This window comes from Leopardus geoffroyi, chromosome D4, assembly GCF_018350155.1.
Source record: "Leopardus geoffroyi isolate Oge1 chromosome D4, O.geoffroyi_Oge1_pat1.0, whole genome shotgun sequence".
Lineage (NCBI taxonomy): Eukaryota > Metazoa > Chordata > Mammalia > Carnivora > Felidae > Leopardus > Leopardus geoffroyi.
The window spans coordinates 55,201,693-55,220,007 of record NC_059342.1 but is presented as its reverse complement, the minus strand read 5'-3'; the positions used below and the strand labels follow the sequence as shown (position 1 = coordinate 55,220,007).

The 18,315-nt window shown below is 42.6% G+C and overlaps 1 long non-coding RNA gene across 1 annotated transcript in view; it reads left to right on the top strand.

Annotated features, from left to right (window-relative positions):
- LOC123593157 overlaps positions 1–18,063 on the top strand; it is a 185,679-nt gene extending 167,616 nt beyond the window's left edge. The window contains exons 6-8 of the long non-coding RNA XR_006710155.1: positions 2,556–2,620; positions 17,494–17,595; positions 17,919–18,063. This is a non-coding gene — a long non-coding RNA (uncharacterized LOC123593157). The remainder of the gene's footprint in view (positions 1–2,555; positions 2,621–17,493; positions 17,596–17,918) is intronic.
- The last annotated feature ends 252 nt before the right edge of the window (positions 18,064–18,315 follow it).

Here is an 18,315-nt window from a genome sequence, read left to right as displayed (position 1 = left end):
ATTCTACCTGCATTAAGTCCCTATTAAGCCCTGGTTCCTATGGCAATCCCTTTGAACATGTAGACCATGCCAGTATTTTTCCCAAATGTTCAAACCAATAATTTTCCTTTTCTTGTTTGTTGGATTTCTATCCCTTCCCTCCAAGAATTCTGCCTAATTTAAAAGGCTTTATGGAAGATATAGCATTGGAATTTTGTCTTGACATTCTGAAATGGGGAAAGGGCTTTAGAAGGGGAGGCAATATCCGTGGAGAAGGGAGAACAGCAGCTAAAAGTACTGACTCTTCAGTCACCAGGTCATGTGTCCAAATACAGCCCTACCCCCTTACCCATTTGGAGAACTTGGACTTTACCTAGTCAAGCGCAGAATTCTCACTTGTGAAATAAAGTAATACCTAAGGCATGGAATTATTGTTAGGATTAAGTGTCACCCATAACCAATATTGGCTCCGTGCCTGGTGCATGTTAAGGTTTAGTTGTGGGCACTGTGCCAGAGTGGCATGGAGTGTGGATGAGGATCAGCTCATGGCAGGAGTTTGGCTGAGATAAAGCTGGAGCCAGGGGCTGGAGCTGGTCTGTGTTAGGTGGGCAAGCAGGAGCAATGGACATTTTACTAACAGAAATGATTAGAGATGTGAATACATGCACCTCCCACATAGAAATCACATTTTGATAACAGGAATTCCCTCAATATAGCATTAGCAGTATAGCTTCATGAGTATACATAATATATTTGGATGCAATTGTAAGATTGGTTCCCAAAGCCTGTAGACCTAGATGTCAGATGTTTCTCATTCTCTGCACCTACAAGGACAGTCTGCTTTCATTCCCTAAAGATTTTGACCTGAATGCATGTATTGGGTTTTTTTTTTTTTAAATTACCACAAAGAATGGATTCATACACTATCAATGATGAGCAAATGTAGACTTTATTATAGATTTATGTTGTGGACACTATCAATGTTGTATCAGATCTCCTCAGTTCCTCTTTTACAATTTTGTGCTCTGCCTTCCCTACCCCTTTAGGGCTTCTTGCATGCAACACCTTGTGCAATTCTTCTTCAGTGGACACTGTCTCCAGAAGTGCTTGGGAATTTATCCCTTCCTCTACCCCACCCTTAACCAATGACTGACAGGTACAGGAGTGTGAGAGCCCAGCTCCCTTACAACCACTGGGGACAACACTGAGCTGTACTTACACTCCAGAGTTCCCCTGTGGAGTCAGGCTGCTGGATTTTGCCTGGATCATATTTTAGCTTGACTTTTCCCTCTTCCCTGTCTCATTTTCTCTGTTCCCTTCTTCATCTCCCTTGGGAGCACCTCCTTAATAAGCCCCTTGCACAGGAATCCTAGCCTCAGGGTCTGCTTCTGGGAAACTGTTTTCTAGGGTAAATGGAGGGAGGAGTTTATCATGTACATGCCATAGCAAATAACTTCAAAATCCCCCTAAGACACCTCACCTCTCCTGCTCTGCTAAGAAGTACATTTTTCATTCTTTCCTTTCTTGCTTAGGAAGCTTGGCTTTCTTGGTTCACACCTCTCTCCCTGAACCCTCCACCTGCAGTTTCAAATTCTCACGTCTTTATTTTGTAGAGCAATTCTACCCCAACAATCAACCAAAGTTCTTTACGAAACCACCAGGGTGTAACAATATTAGAACCCTGAGATCAGCAAAACCCTCTCTCCTTAGAAAGCAATTTAGAGAACATCTTTTATCATTAGAACATGCCTCTTGGGGTCTCAACCTTTCCTCCAAGTGACTTACTAACATATCAAATCCTATGCTCCCCCTGAGAGGAACTATTATAATCAGCTGGGCTAATAACATTTTGCCCACTGGTGTTATGTATCTATCTGTGGTGTGTGTGTGTGTGTGTGTGTGTGTGTGTATCTCAACAGAACTGTATAAGCATTGCCTTACTAGTCTGGGACAAATATTTCCAAGCATTTGATTTCTCCACACTAATATATATATATATATATATACACACATATGGATGATCGGAGAGGCAAGTAAACAAGCCTTTCGTGGGGAGGATGGGGGAGAAAAGCTTTATGAGCAGGAAAATGTGGACTGGACAGAAGGGGCTGGCATGCAATTTCCAAAAGTTCTTTTGTCCCCAGACACTGAAGTTTGGATGTGCATGGCTTCCCTTACTATGCAGGCCTGTTTGTTTTCACTGCCCCAGAAGTTCTACACCTACTGCAGCATGTTTCTAAGACCTTTCACAGGAAGGTGCTGGCTGCTGGTGCAAACTAATGAGTCTTTTCCAACACAAAGCCTCCAGTTGAGATTATGAAGTAATTTATTAGGCTTCTACTGCAGTGAGCACACACAGTTCCTGCTCGGAATGGACTAATTAAAAACTTCCCTACCATGTACGATTTCAATTGTGTTGAAAAAAAAAAATGAACAATACCTCTGGTAATTTTTCAAGGAAAGGAAATGATAATATTTTTTAAAGAAAATTATGGAAGCCTTGCATTGCTTAAGTAGACAAAACCGGCATCTGTGGGTGTTGGTGTGTAACTCAGAGCATGATTGTCTTTATGCAGAATAGATCCAGTTTCCCACCTTTAACTCTGCTGTGATGTTTTCCCTGAGTTCAACTGATACAAAGGTAAGAGTCAATATTATTAATTGTAGGGAGGAACTGGGTTTCAAGGTAATTTAATTGGGGGTGATACTCAGGAACCCTGGTAGCCCTAGTCGCTCCAAGTTCAGAAGTCTCTCTCTTTTAATAGCCAAATATCCATCATCTGAGTCCCTAATATTCTACCAGGTAAGCCTCTCCAGGGTGCCGTAGGAATTTCTCAGGAACACTGAAACATTTCGTAATTTACCCTGGTTGTTGCTTGTCACCTTGGACTGACATCTGACCTTGAACTGTGGCCACTTTCTGTGTCAAAACTCAGACTGTTATAAACTATCTGTGTACTGTTTTACTCCAACAAAAACATTAAATAAAAATTTCACCAAGCCTCAAGCATGCCTATTCAAATTTGCCCAGTGAGCAACACTGGAACCCCTAAGAGCCTAATGCAGCCCATTCCAAACCTGTTTCGAACCATACCTGTGTCTCAATAATTCTAAACCAGAAAAGTAGCCAGTCTGAAGAGAGACTGTACAATCCACTTTTGAACTAATCAGAAATTTGAAAAAACTTCCCTGTCTCCATATTGTACCTGTCCCTTTCACTTTCAGCTTGCAGGAGACTCACTGACTTTTCTTAAGGAATGTGATTCTTCTTTACCTGGTGGGTAATACACTCTGTCTCTATTTTAGACTATTTTGGAGGTCTTTGTGTTTATTCTATGACAGTAGACATTGGCCACTATATTAATTCCCCCAGAGTTTAGTTAAGATGGGGCTGTGACATTTCACAAAACTTTATAGGAGACTAGGGTGATAGAATGATACAGGGAGTTAGGGATGCCTTAACAATGGATAGATACCACAGGAAAAAAACAACAACTGGACACCATAGGCGTCTTTTATCAAGTCCTTTGGCCATGCTCTCCTACAGGGATCCCTTCCTGGTTATCTCTGCCCTTACAACCAGCCTGTGCCCGTGCTGCTAAGCCAGTTTGCATCCCTACAAAATGAGTGCTCTTGCCGAGTTCCTGCCTATATGATCCAGATCCCTACTCCACTGACTCAGGGAAACACCCCATTTCATCCTCACTCTCAGTTTATGGTCAGTATCTCAGTAGCATGATAATCTGAGGGATGCCTCTTCATAAGACTACCACTTATTATTTTCGTGTAGAACAGGTTAGATCCACATTGTCTCTGGAAGCTCTCCCATTGCAATTGAGGATCACAGCTCACTTTTGCATAAAGGATCATTAAAGTTTTCCAGAAATAAAGGAATAGTGTGCCCTCATGGATAAATCTAAACTTTGATCTTTAAAGGATGAGAAACATTGTTGATGGCTTAAAAAAACAAAAACCCATACTTCTCTCTCCCTCCCTCCCCTTTGGAGTCTACTTGAGAGCATCTCCTTTATACTTACAAAGAGACATTTGCTTCTAGTGTTTGCCAGGCTCAGTACCCAGAACCAAGCAGGCAGGGAGAACTAAGGCACAATCCCTGCTCTCAAGAAGCTCATGGCTTACTAGAGGATTTACAGTGACAATGGTGGGATAAGAATAGACACTGCAGGTGTATGATGCAGAGACAAAAAGGAGAGGAGAGTCAGGAAAGGATTCCAGGAAAAGGTGGCACAACATGGATTTTAAATCACAAACAAGAATTTACCAGATGGATGAAGTGGGAGAAGAATCAGGCAGAGGAAACAAGAGCAAAGATATAGTGGCAAGAGCTAATATGCAATATGGAGATGAGTAAAGATGAATGAATCCAAAACAGAGATTAAATGCAGGGAGAATGGGAGAAAATGCAAGGTTAGATCCCTCCTGGATGTTACTCCTTAAGGGATGAGGAAACTTGGAAGTATTTGATGGGGGAGACAGGTGGAGGCTGACATGATCAGATTGGTGTATTAGAAAAATCATGCAGAGGTTTTTTCACTAGAGGCCAAGATACCAGTCAGAGAAATAGTGTGGGTGAGAATTGCTGGGACCTCAGTGGCGACTGTGGGAATGAAAGGGAAAAAGAGTTGTGAGGACTCTTTTGGTAGTTCAAATGTAGGAGATGTTGTCTGATTTAAGGTGGAAGGTGAAGGAAAAGGAGTCCAGTTGGACAGTGATGTTTCTGAGGGACCAATGCTGGTACCACCTGCTGAGACTGGAAGTACATGGAGGAAAACTGGTTTGTTGGTAAGGGAAGTGAGGGGGAAGTGAGGAGAGGTCAGCAGTTGTCAAATGTTGAATTCTGGTTTGGGGACATCATGAATCTGATTTCTTGCCAGACTTCTGAAGATGATTGGCTAGTAGTTGGATATTCAGGTCTGAAATTCAGCATTGGTACATGGACTGATGGTGTAGACTTTAAGTGATCATTATGATCATGAAAGGACATTTTACACTCCAAGAAGTATAGAGTGAATAAAGAAGGGAGAAAGAGTTGACTATAGGATCCTGAGATATGTCACCTTATTTTTATAATTTTTATGAAGCTTCTGCCTCTACATTTATTTGGAATATTTGGTAACTAACATAATAGAAAGGTAATTCATCTGGAAACAAGACAAGTAGAATCAACTTGAGATACCAAGCAAGCACATATTGTGTTCAGTAAATATTTTTTCTGAATGCATGACGGCGAATATTCATTTTGCTCAGCCTTTTGGTAAGCACCATGAGAGCCAGGCAATACCTCTGCTTTAATTTGCATGAGGATGAGTAGGCACAAAATACATGTTGATGATGGTGGTGCTGCAGCAGAGGTTTGAAAAGAAGAGCAGCACATAGTCTAACCACGGTAATAAGAATGGGGATAACACCACCTAGAAGGTTATAGATCTCTTTGGAGGAATGTTTCCTCCCATGAGCCCTTGCAACTAGGCAACAATGAAGCCACTTTATTCTGAATAGCAGAAAAAATGACCTTGGTGATGTGATGGAAGGGACAATGGTGGCAGTAACGTATTTACTTGTTTCTTGGTGAGAACAAAGAGAATAAGGCACAGTTACTCTCTGAGCCTCTTGACAAAGACTAAGACCCACTTTTCCACATTTCTATGCATTGATTCCAACAATCTCTAATGTCCCTGGGGTCCCCCAGAAATATCCATTTTTGTAATTTCACCAAAGCAGCAACCTAGAATTCGTGTCAAATCCTATAGTACAAAATAGAAGAATGTTTCTTTTTTTTTTTTTTTTAATTTTTTTTTCAACGTTTATTTATTTTTGGGACAGAGAGAGACAGAGCATGAACGGGGGAGGGGCAGAGAGAGAGGGAGACACAGAATCGGAAACAGGCTCCAGGCTCTGAGCCATCAGCCCAGAGCCTGATGCGGGGCTCGAACTCACGGACCGCGAGATCGTGACCTGGCTGAAGTCGGACGCTTAATCGACTGCGCCACCCAGGCGCCCCAATAGAAGAATGTTTCCACTCATAGGGACTTGATGTCATGAAAGTATGCAATGGCCAGGTATCTCGGCTCCAGTGGCTTCAAAGATCAAAGATTGGGAAAGGTCCTTATGTTGGAATTTCCAGGTAAACTGCGAGTTTTCCAGCCTCTGTAATATCTGATCTGGCACCCCACAATCTCATAGCATTTCTTATTTAAAATGGCTTCACTGCTGGAAGCTGGTAATGCCAAACATCTTTTCTGTCTCAGAGCCCAGCCAATGGACAGAGATGACCCTTTACAAAGAGAGCTGTCTCGACTGGTATTTCTTCAGACAAAGGAGTGACACAGAGAGGTCACAATTTCTTTCTAAAACTTGCTACCACTTTCCCTGGCAATTCTAGGGGGACGTGTAAAGTCATTTTAACCTTTGTGTGTTTGTGGGCCTCTAGTTACCCATGAGATACCCAGAAGCACAATAGTACATGTCATACCTGCCAGAAGTCCTGTGGGTAAGGGTTACCAAACACCCTGTAGGTGCTCTAGCCCATGGAGTTTTAGGTTTAGACTCAACTTTTGGTTGGACAAACCTTAGAGATCATCTAGTGCGACTGCTGAGGCCAGTAGTTACCAAGTGATTACTTGCTTGGATAAAAGTATTACATTATCAATAAAGAATGCAAGTTTGTTAAAGATGTCCTTTTTGCCTTTGTTAATTAGAACAGACTAAAAAATTATCCCATAATAATGTCTCTCACACTTACGTTCTGATAGGCTTTTTGGATAGGGGAGAAGAGGTACTATTATTCTAGTAGAAACTGAGCATAACTTAAAACCCACACGCTCTATGTAGTCTCTGTTAGCAGTGTGTGGGGCACTAAAACTTTATCCATTTTGTGTTTCTTGAGTACATTTAAGAGGCTAAACTTCAAACCCACTTCATCATCTCAGGGTGTGGTTGGATGCCTCCAGCAGTGGAGAACTTACTACCTTACCAGATGACTCACTTTGCTATTAGACATCTCCCATTGCTCATGTGTTTTCTGTTCCTCTATCAGACCTGGTTCTGCCTATTTGGGCTGTATAAGGTGATTCCAAGTCTATTCCTGGGTGATTGTCTTCAGTATCTCAGGAGGCCAATTTTCTTGTCACATTTTGAGTGTTTCCCAGGTGTAACTTTGCCTATTCCTGAAGGTGTTCTCTGTGTGAAGAGCTGGCTTCAAATTCCCACCTATCCTGTTTGCTCCATCAAAGTGCAGATCAATTTGGCAATATCTTTTTTAGTGGGTACTATTCAGAATTGAACACTCTACTTCCCACAAGCCCATAATTTCTTATCTTAAGGGAAGATAATACTGTCTTTCCTAAGAAACTGCTTGAATCCTGATGATAAAAATGTGTTAATTCTATGGTTTTAGTATCTGAAGCAGAGGAGCATTAATGGGAAACCAAGACCTACCACCTCCAATCCTTTCCACTCACCTTCCTGGAGCACATTCTTTGCCCATCCTTTTCCTGCCATCCTTACTCATCCCTTGTCCTCTAGACCAGAACCGCTGGCCTACAGGGTTAGACTAGAGAATTTTTAAGGGATGTTCAATAAAAAGCTCAGTCTATCTCTGAAGCCAAATGTTAGAGTTTCCATTTAGGAACTTTGAGAAAGATGAAACTCCTGATAATAAATAAGGTTCACTTGGGTAACATTCAGTTTTTCTCAAGCGAGAGAGGTGCTGCCCCCTAAGGGGACCTTTGAAAATGTGTGTGAGCAGTTTTAGTTGTCATAGTGATGGGAGGCAGGTGTCACTGGTATTAGAGCCATGGATGTGAAATGTTTTATGATGTTTGTGAATGTTTTGTAATGTCTCACCCAAAGAAGTATTGTCACATCTCACATTCCAACAAACACAAATGGAGGGGACACAGAACTAAGCCAAAAGACCAGATCCCAGTCCTGTTCTTGCTTTTACTAGTCTCACCTCTCTCATTTGTAAAATGCGTGAAAACACAAAGCTGTTGTTAGGACTAAGTCTCAAGCATTTGATCAGACTGTTGTTAATGACACTTGACTACTCAAGATTTATTCTCCTTTCAGCCCATTGTTTGGGCCTGACCCCACACCTGCTTACAGGAGGGACATGTGACCTAGGGTTATCAGTTAGCTAATTCTGTTCCATGGCTCAGTGATTGGCTCATGAGAGGGTACATGATCATGACTCAGGCCAAGGATAATCAGGCCATGATTTTCATTAGCACCTGTGGGAGAAGAGAAGCTCTATTGTTAGGTCAAATCAGGTTTTAGAAGATTTGAGCCAGAAATTGTGAGTAGCTACCATGATGGAGCCTGAGAGTGATGCCAGCCCAGCATACGGCAAAGCCAACAGATTGAGAGAAGGGACTGGTATACATTATTCCAGCCCCTGGATAAAGATATCCCTGGGGATTTTCATTATGTGAGAAGTATAATTCCTTTGTTAGTTCAGCCAGATTGAGTCACTTACAACAGAAATAATCCTGATTTACCCAGCTCTTGTCTCTATCTGCCTTAAATTACAGTTATAAGTTATCTCCTCCATGTGACTCCAAGCTCCTTAAAGGTAGTTATCTTTGAACCCTCCCAAGTAGCCAAATAGTAGATGTTAGTGTAGTATAAAGAAGCATCCCTGAAATATTTGACACATGAGTAAAATGAAATAAAATGATACATATGAAAGAGTTTTGTTGACTCTCAACTATTTTACGAATAAACAGCATTTTACATATATCAGAGTTCTCATTAATATTTCCTTCTAAAATATTTGTCTAGTGAGACATTCTAAGAAGTAAGATTAGTATGTAAGCAAAGGCATTGCTCACCCAGTTTGGTTTTCATATTTGTCTCCATTTCAGCTTTGTACCAAAAACAATCTGTCCTTACTATTGTGTCCCTAATAGTTTCCTGCATTAGAGTGAGTGTCTCCAGTGCAAAGACCATTTCTGTTTTATCTCTGTGTCCTCAGTACACATGGGAGATACTCAATTGCTGGGCTCCTCTCCTTTGTCAGCCCTTTCCAAAGCACCCTCTTACTGCTGTCTGCTTTCAAGGTGGCTGGGTTGTTAGAAAAGTGTATTCCTGTGACCCAATGGGCATCCTTGAGGACTTGTAGTGTATCTTTAACATTCATTGATTTAAAAAGCATTCATCGAGCACTTAACCATGTGCGGGGCATTGTCTTTTAGGATTCATGCCCTTGTGGCATTCACAAGTAAGTACATAGACAAGTATAATGCAGTCTGATAACCACTAGGATGGGGGAAATACAGGGTGTTATGGGAGTAAACAAGAAGTTGCTAGGCTGGAGTGAATCAGGGAAATCTGCCTGGAAGAAGTGGCATTGAAGCTGAGGCCTAAAGGGTAAGTAGGAATTAGTCAGGCAATGGGTGAGGAAGAGAGCCTCCCAGTCAAAGGGAATGGCAAAGACCAGTAGGTCGGTAGAATCAGGGAGCAGATGAATTTAGGGAGCTGAGCATGGGTTAGCTGCAGACTAGCTGCAATGGGTTTGTAGATGTGGTGCCACTACTCTTTCCTTGGGTCAGGTCTCCTTTCCAACTCAGCCAGGCAATGCTCTGTTTTGCCTTTGTCAGTGGTTTTCTTAGTTAAGCCTATTAACTTCAACTAATGTCAGGATGCCAGGAAGTTGTGCCCAGCTCTACTGGGCTGAGGGCCTGGCTAGAGTCCATCCTTTCATCCTTTTCAAAATTCACTGATTAACTTCTCTGGAAGAATTCAAGCCTCAACAGAGCATAGGCTGGCCTACCTAGCTTAAAATCAGATCCTTGATGATTGCAACCACCTCAAAGATGATTCTGTGTGTGTTTGAAAAAAAGATCCCTAGGATTTAGGGGCAGGAAGGTCTGGGTGTGAGAGAGATGGAGACAAGAAGTGATGTGTGTGTGTGCCTGTTGGGGGAGTTTGGGGAAGATAGGGGTTGTCACTGGCTCATTCATTGAGTGTAGATTCTTGTTTCCTGACTGGACACCTTTGGAAGCCTCTTGAGAACATCACTCAGGTGGGTAGGGTCTTGACAACAAATGGCCTTATCTGATTTATATTCCTTTAGTGATGGATATTGAAATTGAATCTCCCTACAAAATGGAGTCACTACTCTTTGCTCTTTAATGACAAGCCATTCCCCCATCTTTTCCTTGAGGGTGCCTTTCCTAAATTCTGTCTGGGCTTATGACTCTGCTTTTAAATCTTTGGGAATCTTCCTCCTGGCTGGGGCATATGGTAAGAGTCCTTGGGGTCTGGGAGGCAGAAGCGGAAGTAGCTTGCCACAAGTAAGAATTTTCCTAAAGTTTCATGTTTTATCTTTGCATTTTGTGCAAATCTGTATTCCCCCTCCATCATAAATGCATGTTTGCTTTAATGAAAATGGCCTTTTAAATTATTTACCATTGAATAAAACTGGAACTTCAGAGGATGTGTTGTTTTTATGTGGATTCTTTTGACTGTAGGCACACTGTCTTGTATACAGTCTCCACTTTGAGAAACTGGGGCTTATAGGTTACATGGATCTGGGTCACTAGATACGTGACCTTGTACAGATCACTTCACCTTCCCAGGCCTGTTTTTTCATCCAATGTGTGAGAACAACAAAACCTACACATCAGGGTTAATGTGAGGATTAAATGAAATAAAATACATGAAGTGGCTGGCCCATAGTAGGTACTCAAGAAATATTAACAGTTCCCCTCTTATTAGGAAGATCACTGTCAGGTTTGCATTTCCAGAATTCTGTGATTCTGACTCAGCTGACTGAGAAGGTGACCCCGTGGGACATTTTCTACTAGAGGGGTTTTGAGGAGAACTAGTATATGTCACTGTCTGGTGACACAGCTGATGACATTGGCAATTGAGAATAAACTGTATGGAAAGAGATGTGATATGGTTTTAGGGCTTATCATAGTCTGTTGTTTTCCTATTTCTAGGTCTTTCTGAAATGTGAAAATTGGTAATTGGGTGACGCTTACAGTGTCCCATGTACTCTCTGGCCCCCTTGTCATGAGGCAGGTGCATGTGAGTCACTGGCCAAGAAAGAAAGTCAGAGCCTGACAGCTCTCCCCTTCCCAGACTCACCTTTCAATCCCACTGCTGAAAAAGATTTAGGCCACGGTCACTACCTAAACTAATGAGTCTGTCTCAGGAAATTTCCTTCTAAATTCTGGAGTGATAAATGGGATGCCCGGATCCCAATTAATAAGGAAATATCACATATGATTCCAATCATTAATGTAAAAACTTAACTATTAAGTTTAATTTTGAATATCCAACCATTTTCAGGAAAAAAAAAAAAAAGCACCTTCTAGTCATATGATAGGTATTTATGTGACTTGCCAGGATCGGAGTCCAGCAGGACCTGGAGTGCAGGTGGACGCATAGGTAAGGAGGAGTGTGATAAAATCTAGCATGGAAGCACGTACAGGCACATGGGTGAGGGAGTTGTGTTGTGTGGAGGCTTTAGCAAATCTTGGCAGTAGAGATGATAACCAAACTTAAGATTCAGATTCAGGAGACTGGGTGCCTCTCAGGCATGACCGTTTTGTTTTTATTTTTGTTTTTGTTTTTGTTTTTGTTTTTGTTTTTGTTTTTACAGTGTCTCCAGTGATTCTGATGCACAGCAAGCGTCAAATGTCCTGTCAGACATTTGTGCTTCTGTTTTGAGAATTTGCCTTTCTGGGCTGTGAGCCTATTGATGGTAGGGTCTTGCTCTCTGTGTTCAGCATCATTATTGTAGTCAGCTGGAGCCTGACCCCAGGTCCAGAACTGTATCTCCCCCCCGGAGTGCCTCCCATGCTGTAACAGGGACCCCAACACTCCAAAATTTGGAAGAAGTCTGTGTCATGTATTCTAAAAGTTAGAAACTCAATGAATACAAGTATGTGTAGTATTTTACCACCTCTGCCATATCCCCATCCTTCTTCTGAAGGAATGGAGTGTCTCCTTTTCTTTCCAAATGTGTATCTGAATCTCTTTTCAGATGTATATTTTGTCTTTGTTTACTGTTATTTCCCCGGCTACAAAAATATACCCTTGGGTTACTTTTCAAGTGCAATGCGTAAGTTTGTTTACTTATGAACACAAGGGCCTCTCTCCCCTGTGAATTCCAAAACAATTTCTAGAAAGGAGAAAAGGCTCAATGTAAACAGGGAACCCAGGAAACACTGGTGTGTGCAGAACTGAGCTGAAGTGAAGCAGGCACCCAGCTTCAGGCTGATACATGCTTCTCCCATTTTTTGCAGCATGTAATTTAAGTAAGTGCAAAAGCCAACATTCAAAAATTTCTGAATCTGTGGTCTTACTTCTACCACCACTGCCCTGCTTCTAACTAGGAACCCTACTACATTTGATGAAAGAGTGAATGCAGAAACAAATGAAGTGTGATATAACCCTGAATGGCTACATTCAGACACCTTTCGTCCATGACAGGGAAAGTACTAAACCCACCTTAGAATGGAAGAACCTGGAGTAGGAAGCTGGTGTGGACATCAGATAGCAGCCAGTGGAGGGTGGCTTTTCCTAGCCCTCAGAGGAAAGACGCTGTGGGTGGAGAAAAAAGACCCTGGGCATTCTAGTTGGACGCACTTAGCAGGTTTGCCTCCTCTGAGATGGAAGTTTTGCTCTATGTCAGCTGACCTCGGGGAAACCAGTAAACAAAGCACCCAAAGGAGGAGGGGGCAAGCATTGTTCTTGAACAGGTGACACACTGGAGCAGTTAGCAGAGTTCTGGGCGAGCTGGAGAGCTGGGTGCCTGAGTCTCTCCTCACCGGTGAAGCTCAGGGAGATTGCTGTCCCTTCTTGGGGTACATGAGTACAGCTGAAGCAGCCCAGCAGGACCCTGGTTTCTATATGCCACCTACAGCATGTGCATGTCTGTTGTGTGTGCTGTGTAGTCTAAGCCTCTTTTTTTGGTTGTTTTTAAGCCTGTGCTATGATTTAGGACAAAGAGGAGAACAGAGGAGCTGGGCCTCACTGCAGAAGGCTGGCTGTATGCACACAATTACCTGGGAGAATCTATGCCAGTCCAGGAGCTAATCTTCAGCCAAGGATGGATGCTTCCTCAGGGAGAGACTCTCACTATCCCAGCTAACAGAAGCTATAAACAAGCCTTGAATACCCTTTGATTAATCATAGTAAAAACTGTAATAGAGCAGGATGCTCCTGGAGAGACTAAAGTTGTGTTGTTTTTGTAAGTCCCTCTGCCCTGCCCAGAATTGTGAGATAGTCACTCTGGAATCATAGCATCACTGTGTGGATGCCGTGACTCCTGAGACTTACAAAGTCTTGACTAGAACTCATGGTGCATGTTCTGTGGAGGTGGAGATGACCTGGTGCTATCCCGAGAGGAAACTGCCAAGTGGTGCCTTGTGGTGCTTTCTGGGGAGTGAGGTCCCACAGAGAGATGAGGGGCTGCTACATAGCTTCTTTCCTGTGCACAGGATTGGTTTCTATCAGAGGAAGTGTGAGTAGCCACTAAATGTGTTTAGTCTATGAAAGTGAATCCATGTTTAAACAAGGGCTGCCCTAACAGTTATGTGTCCTTCCCCACCACCATAACCTGAGAATAATTCCTCATTTCCAAAGTAAACAATGGATCCCCATTAGTGTCTTTACCTTGGTTTTCATGAATAACTCCTTTTCACTTCCAAGAAGACCTCCCCCAAAGCCATTGTCAAGGGTGAAACTGTGATACAGTGTCCCCTGGATAGGAGCAGGAGTCCCAGATGGCAGCTAGGACCCACCAAAGGAGTCTTCTGACTCCTCAGGAGTGTCTCTTCTAGGAGAAGCCCTGGGGCAGCCAAGATTGAAGGAGCCAGCACTGCCCTGACTGGAGCCCGGGGGGTGGAGAGAAGGACCAGGTGTTTCCAGCAGCCTATTGCCAAGTGTGCAGAAATGGACTCCCTGTTGTGTCTCTCCCGTTCCAGTGACTGAAGGGTCTCATTAGTCTATGCACACTAATAGCTTTCTTTAGGGACAATGAGGTCCTTGGGGATGTGGAGGCTGGAGAGAATCTGGAAAAGCTGATGGAGTTTTCCAGGTTTCATGGAGTGCAGCTTGAATTTATCCCTCCCTCCTGGTGCAACTCCAGCTGCCCTCACTGCTTCTTTGTAGTCAGTTGGGTTGTTTGTTTGTTTGTTTGTTTTTTAGCCCACCCTGAAATCCTTGACAACAGGACATTTTGACTTCATTAATAAGAATGGACCGAGACATAAGTGTATTAAAGGGAGTAAAGTGAATACAGATGGGAGCTAGAAAAGAATCACTTAATGCCTACAAGGAAGCCAACAAAATGTGCTAACTTAAACAGAAAGGGTATGGTCAGCAGTTTCTGGCACTGAAATACATCAAGCTGTCAGGAAGGCACTGAAGCCTCCCACCGGTAAAGCCCTTAGGGCCCCTCTCCATCTCTGGCTCTTTCCCTTTGCACCCCCTCTTTCCTTTCCACCAGCCGTAGGATGTTTGCAAAGAGCCACCCTTTTAAAAGTGCTACTTCCTTTCCAAGATTCTGCTCCTTTTATTATGGAAGGTGGAGTTCATTGTCTCTGCTTCTTCCACAGAGTCCCCTGGTCCTGGAACACCACTTAAACTGAACAAGAGGATGTTGCTGCACAATTTTGCTCAGGCTTAATTATAAAGCCAAACCTGTCTGTTTATTTTAGCTAGTTTGTCCCTTCTTGGTCTGTTTATTTTAGCTAGTTTGTCCCTTCTTGGTCACGAGATGTCCCTGGGGGTGAGACATCTGCAGCTGCGCCAGCCACATAGGACAGGTTTCACCCCTGGCATGCTGCTACCTCCCTGGCACAGCTGTTGAGGGAGGGGTGAAGAGTGAGTGAGTGCATGTGTGAGGGTGCTGGTGGTGTTGGGTTCTCAGGGTTAGGGAGCAGGGCTCCCAGAATCTAAAGATCAAATAACAGTCAAATTAGTCAAATTAGTGTGGGGCAACTAGTTCTGGGTCATCCATCTGCTCAGGGTAAGACCCCAGCCAGAGGTGGAAGTATGCCTGGTACACAGGACTATAAACTTGTGGGAAGAATCTGTTCAGGTTTGGAAATAAAGGAGTTGGAGGAAGGGCTTTTTTTCTTTAGCAGATACTCACTGAGCATCTACCATGACTCTGGCTATGCAAGAGTACTTTCTGTATCTGCTTTCATTTCATGTCAATCTGGAGAGACACCTTTAATGAGGAGACTGAGGTTCTGAGGCACTAAACTGCTTGCCCAGGATTACACAGTTAAGTAAAAGGGGAGGGCTGGGATTTGAAGCTAGGACCCCTGACCTGAAATCAGGGCTCTATCCACCAGGCTGTTTGCCTTTTTCTTAATTGCAATGGGACCCATATAGTCACTCATTAATTTCATATAAGTAGCATAGACTTACTTTCTCTGTTACCATATTATATCTTGCTTTGTTATTTTTTTTTCCTGCCATTTCTAGCAGGCTATCAACACAGGGGACTTCTTTCAGAAAGAAAGTAGCAAAATTTCAGACTGCCTAAGCAGAATTACCAATGTCATCTTGGAATGTGGGGCATTGGTTACTCAATTTACAGGGATCTAGAACATACATCCTAGCTGTTTTAACTTTGATAAGTTAGCAAGTATGAATTTTCAGTCCTTGTGTTCTTCGTTTTTCTGCAACTTAGGTTATTCTCTATTTCAAGCTCCATTTTACTACCTGGCAGAAAATTTAATCTTGATTACTCTTAGGTAAAACCATTCATTTCAGGCTTATACTTGAGTTAATCCAGGATTTTGTCCTCTCTGATCCCACCCTTAAACTCAGAGTTGGCATCTAAGATCCAGGGGCCTTATGTAGCATCACAGCATCTACGGGAAGAGAATCAGACATCTGGCTATTGGCACCTTTCCACACTGATAGCCACTGAATGTACAAAACTTCCCCTTATGCTCAGGTACTGCTATCCTGCCATGCAGGCATCTATTGAAATACCAAGTTCCTAACTGAACGTCTAGCCATACTTTCCTCTCTACTTCTACTGGGGCGTCCTTGCAGCAGGACTGTATGTCCCTTTAATTTGGCTTTCTCTTTTCCCCAGTGAAACTTTCCCACACTCCTCTGTGGCACACTGGAACTTTATTGCTCCCACACCTTTCTGATCAGTGGCAAACCCAATGGGGATATTTTAGGTCTTCCCTGTTTCAACACCATCTGCAACCATCTCTGCTCAGCTACTGCTATGCCATGGTAGGTTGTTCTGTGAAGATAGCACTACTAAGTTCAGTTGGGATTCAGGGCAGAATCTTTTCTGCTCTCAGGTCCTCACTCTTGTTTGGGGGTTCTACTGTTTCTTCATTTATAGGAAGTCTTGGGGGATCATGTTAAAGTCCAAGGACCCTCTTCAGATGCCATCATCAAACTCTTCTCTTTTGCTTTCCTTCTAATTCTTCCCTCCAACCTCAGACCAGATAAGTTTATTTTTTTAATGTTTATTTGTCTTTGAAAGAGAGAGAGAGAGAAAGAGATTGAGCTGGGGAGGGACAGAGAGAGACGGAGACACAGAATCCAAAGCAGAGTCCAGGCTCTGAGCTGTCAGCCCAGAGACTGGCATGGGGCTCAAACTCATGAACTGTGAGATCATGACCTGAGCTGAAGTAAGACACTTAACCAACTGAGCCACCCACTCGCCCCAACCAGATAAGTTTTTTAATCCTTTCTCAGGCATCAGGGGGAGAAAGCTGGTTCTGTAAGTGTTCTTCCCAAGGGATTATTCCCAGTGTCATTTTCCCCTCTTGATAGTGTTGGTCCAGTGACTGAAAGGGGAAGGAGTCCCAGATTAGAATGAAGTATATTTGTAAGAGATGGCGATTATAATTCAAAAGCTTATCCTGTTCCAGTAAAACAGTTTAAACATATAAGGCAAGAGGAGCACCTGGGTGGCTCAGTCGGTTAAGCATCTGACTTCTGCTCAGGTCACGACCTCACAGTGGATTCAAGCCCCACATCGGGCTGTCTGCTGTCAGCACAGAGCCCACTTCAGATACTCTGTCCCCCTCTCTCTCTGCTCCTCCCTCGCGCATGCTCTCTCTCAAAAATAAACATTAAAAAAAAACACATATGAGGCAAGAATAGCAAGTAATTGTATAGTACATACTATGTTCTAGACACAAGGTAGTGCCCATATAACTCCTTTATTATGCATCTTATTTATTCCTCAGAGATGATGATAATGATGATGATTATGATTCTCCTTTTTAGGAATGAAGAAACTGATACAAAAAGAAATTAAATGATTTACCTGAAATCTGTGAGATAGTAATAGGTAGTAACCTTTGGGACTAGGGGTCCCAAATCCAAGCATTCTGTGTTCTCAACTCCTATATGGCTTTACCGCTTACATATATAAGTAATGGTTTAGTGTTCAGCATCCTGGGGATTAGAACAGGAAGAGAAAGACATAGTTTTTGTTGAAAACTTTTGCTTGCTAATTTCTCACTATTCCTCCTCTTTTCAAAACAGGTTGGCACAACCTCAGTTGTGGAGTCTCTTCTCCACCCACATTGGGCTTATAATCACTTGTCCAATCTGGTGAAACATGAAGAATGCCCTCAGATGAACCAGGTAAGGAAAATGTATGTGTGTGTGTGTGTGTGTGTGTGGGCGGGGAGGTAGGGAGCTCCAGGCAGATAGGCCCTACTCTTGAGATCCATAAGAAGTGTCTATTTTATGAGTATTGTATTCTACACAATATACCAAACACATGTGGTAGCTCAATAATGCAAACTCAAGTTGGCAGTTTTGTTCTTTTTAAAAAATAAATGTTATGAATGAAAACACTTTGTCAAAATCTTCTCTGCACCTATCAGAATTTGTTGGAGGCAAGTGTATGCATGACCGTATGTGACACTTCTCTTGTACAAGTTCCTTTTCTGCTTTCTCTCCAGGCACCCAACAAAATTCTCTTTTCTCCATAATATATGAGATAGTGAAATTGCTGGTGACATTTTGCAATATGGTATGACAACTGGTGAGTTTGGAAAATGATGATGTAATGGAATTAGATAAAACTGCTGAAATTCTTATTTTCCCCCATGGAACTCTGCCAGCCTTTTGTTTTCTGTGATTCTGCAGAAATAACATGAAACAAAATTGGACTTTCTCATCAGTTGGGGAAATTGCAGCTCATGTTTATCTAGTCGTTATGACATGCAAAACATTTTCTCATGGCTTGGAATTAGAAGGGAGTCAGATGAAATTGTGACTATTTGTTGAAGTTCTTGAAAAAGCTTTTAAATGGTAGGGAAATGCAAGTGGTAAATAAACAGCCATTAGGAAATCATG